The sequence below is a fragment of the Mustela erminea genome, chromosome 16 (genome assembly GCF_009829155.1).
Source record: "Mustela erminea isolate mMusErm1 chromosome 16, mMusErm1.Pri, whole genome shotgun sequence".
Classification (NCBI taxonomy): Eukaryota; Metazoa; Chordata; class Mammalia; order Carnivora; family Mustelidae; genus Mustela; species Mustela erminea.
Genome location: NC_045629.1, coordinates 4,329,042 through 4,332,783, shown reverse-complemented (window position 1 = coordinate 4,332,783; position 3,742 = coordinate 4,329,042). Strand labels below are relative to the sequence as shown.

Sequence of the window (3,742 nt, the reverse complement as noted above, 5' to 3'; positions counted from 1 at the left end):
AGTTAGGCGTTAGATTTCTGTGTATATAGATATTATATGTATATGTGTATACATATATATATTCAAAGTAATGAAATGATAAATGTATAGAATATACATATGAAATAATATATGTGTATTGACATATACATAATATACATAATATACATAATATATGACATATATAATAGAAACAATAAAAATTCATGAAAATATTCTATTTAGTTTATAGCAAAATAAAAATAAGTAATATGACTGGATATAGCTGTTAAGTTTATTGCAAACCTCATAAAATTAATTCAATACACTCATTTCTATCATTGGTTGGCATGTTTATGCTGGATTCAGTCACCTTCATACATGAATTAAATTTTCTTCAAAGCCTCAGTCTTTGGTAACAGAACGGAATACTTAAAAAATTTGATATATGTTTGAAGTATGTAATACTGACAGTTTATGTCAAAACCTTTTCTAGATCTTATGTTAGAATTATCCATGATACCTCCAAACAGATCTTTTTGTTACAGAGATGATTTTGAAAGAATTCATTTATTTTTAAACTCAAATTTAAATAACATATTTCATTTACATTGCAAAGTTAAATTGTATGGGAAACTTTAAAATTGTACTTTATATAACTTTATAAATGACTATAGAAACAGCAGTGAACGTAAAATGTAAATGTAGAATATAAAAATTTTAAGTACATGTTCATAATTTTGCTTTGTGTGAGGGAAAAATAGTCCACAACAGTAACTTCTAGCTTTTTATTGCACTTCTCTGTCACATTCAATATAATTTATTTTATTCAGGATCACCTGCATTCAGGATGTAGGCATAAAAATTGGTGCAGCTAAAATTCAACATGCAGTGTAAACTCTGTGAGTGCAGAGTTTATGTCTGCTTTTACCCTCAGTACTAGTATATCATGCATGCTCAATAAATATTTATTGACTAAATAACACAATAATATCTGAATGATGTTCACATATGTTACCGTTTTTGTTTGTTTATTTGTTTGTTTTGGCTTTTTTGTTGCAGAAGTTTTACTGTTTCCATTTGACCCATGGCTTGGAAGAGGGGTCTGCAGGCTGGTTAAAAAGCTGCCTAGTTTAGAAAAAAAAAAAAGGCAGCCTAGTGGCTATAGGGAGAGGTTCAGGCACAAGCCCTTGCACCCAGGGGATGCCAGAGGGGTCCCTCAAAGGCCACTGGCCTTTATTGGCTCCTAGCCATGCTTGAGGTTGAGCCTTTTGAAGAGATACTCACCAGGCCCTATCTAGGGGCCAGTCAGCTTAAGGAGGTTAGTTAGGTGGTTCCCATCTTCTTGAGAAATTTCACCTCCTCAACCAGGAAGTAAATCTTCAGAAAGTCTCAGTGCTTTTGGTCCCTGGGGCAGAATCTAGGGCATGCAGATCCAAAAGGAGCAGGCTCAGATTCTTCTCTAGAAGAGAAGCTTCCACAGATGCCAGATATTTGCCCAAATACAGCTTCTGCATGTCCTGGGAAAGGGCCCATGCAGGTTTTGCATATTCTAGAGACATTAAGCAAACTAGTGCTTCTCCTCTACCAACTCATGGAAGAAATGGCCCATGCCCTCCAGAGCCACATCATCACATGGTGGAAATAGAAGCCCAGAGAGACATAGGTATAAGAGGCCAGCAGATACATGTTGACCAGGCAGTTGACTGTGGCCTTCACCTCAGTAGTATAATTCTGATGAATCTGGGAGTTCATGGGTGATCTGTAATACAGACCTAAACTCAAAATAGATTGCTGGCTGGTCCTGAAGCAGAGGGTGGCTGAGAAGATGGCTCTAAAGATTGCAACTAAAAAAAAAGGCTAAAAGGTGGTTGGAGACTGATAGAAAGTGCTTCCCTGGGTTTCTTCTATCCAAACAGTGTTGAAGCATGAGACAGATTCATTGGACCACTGGGTATATGGACTGATATCTGTTATTTTTTAAAATAAATAAATAAATAAATAAATAAAAACACCCTTAAGAAAGGATTCTGTGATAATGGTAGGTAGGAAGTACCAGATATTGATCTCCCCACCTACATAACAGGTGCACTGGCAGAATGTATTTTGGACCTTTGGAATCTCTAGAAGGCCTGCACCTTCTTGGGAAAATTTGGATGACAAATTTTTTCAGTAATTTCAGTCAATTTCAGGTCTTAGCATAATAAGAGCTACCCATAACCCACCCTCCCACAGGGCACCTTGCATGCATTGCAAAAGCAACTTACACGAAGCTTGTGGGAGCCAAGGTGGTCAAAATTGTTGGTCACTGTTCTCCACATATTAGAAATCTGTCCTTTGCTGTTTTCTTGTTGCTTCTAATCTCAGAAATGTAGACAAAGAGCTGAGGGCCAATATTTCTGCACTTTTCCCACTATAGCAAACCCTTTCCCCTACAGCTGAAATGAACTCCAGAAAATTTAAAGGGCAGTGTCTTTTTTTTTTTTTTTTCCCCTCCATTCTTTTTCTCTTAACCACTCTTGGAAGCCAGAAATGAAAGACATTCAAAAGCTACTATGTAAGTGAGGAAAATTCTATCTTATTTTATTTTATTAATTATTTATTTATTTTAATGATTTTGTTTATTTACTTGTCAGACAGAGATCATAAGCAGGCAGAGAGGCAGGCAGAGAAGGAGGGGGAAGCATGCTCCCCGCCCAGCAGAGAGCCTGATGCAGGGCTCGATCCCAGGACCCTGAGATCATGACCTGAGCTGAAGGCAGAGGCTTAACCCACTGAGCCACCCAGGCACCCTGTGTGAAAAATTTTAAAGTCATGATACATGCTTAGATAAAGATAACAGGTTCCAAAAAGAACTGAAAAGAATTGAAGTTTATATCACAAGCTGATCCTTTGCACAGAGACAGCCTATAACAATAAAAAACAAACAAACTAAAAACCTCAAAAATAAATAGCAGAAGAAAACTGTGGGGAAGAGGGAAAACCTGGTTTTCAGAGTTATCACATTATTAGATACAAATGCCCAGTTTTCTACAAAAATTTATAGGGCATACAAAGATACAGGAAAGTATGAGCTGTTCAGAGGGAAATAAATAAATAAATAAATCAACAAAACTGTCCCTGAAAAGGCTTGTTGCCAGATTTTCTAGACAGAGTCTTCAAAACAATTGTCTCAAAGATGGTCAATAAACAAAAGGAGGACATGGAGAAAGTTAAGAAGACAATGTATGAGCAAAATGAATATATCAAAAAAGAGATAGAAGACCTAAAAAGAAACTAAAAAGTAATTCTGAGTTGATATATAAAAGAACTAAAATGAAAAATTAACTAGAGGGTCTCAAAGGAAGATTTTAGCAACAGAAGAATCAGTAAACTTAAAGATAGAACAGGGGAGGTTATCAAACCTGAAGAGCAAAAAGAAAAAAAAAAAAAGATTGACAAAAAACAAAGAGCCTAAGAGACACATTTGACCATAAACAGAACATAGGCACTGTGGGAGTCCCAGAAGAAGAAGAGGGCAGAGACTAAAGGGCAGAGAGAATATTTAAAGAAATAATTTCTGAAAACTTCCCAAATTTTATCAAAGACATGATTATAAACATCTAAGCATCTCAATGAATCTAAAGTAAGATGAACTTAAAGAGATGCACACTGAAACACACTATAATTATATTTTCAAAAGCCAAAGATAAAAAGAGAATCTTGAGGGGTGACTGAGTGGCTCAGTTAAGCTGCTGCCTTCTCCTCAGTTTGTAATACCAGGTTTCTGGGATCCAGCCCTACA

At 36.1% G+C, this 3,742-nt stretch overlaps 1 pseudogene; it reads right to left on the bottom strand.

Annotated features, from left to right (window-relative positions):
- Positions 1-1,204: 1,204 nt before the first annotated feature.
- Positions 1,205-1,713, bottom strand: LOC116575501 (annotated as a pseudogene).
- Positions 1,714-3,742: the final 2,029 nt, after the last annotated feature.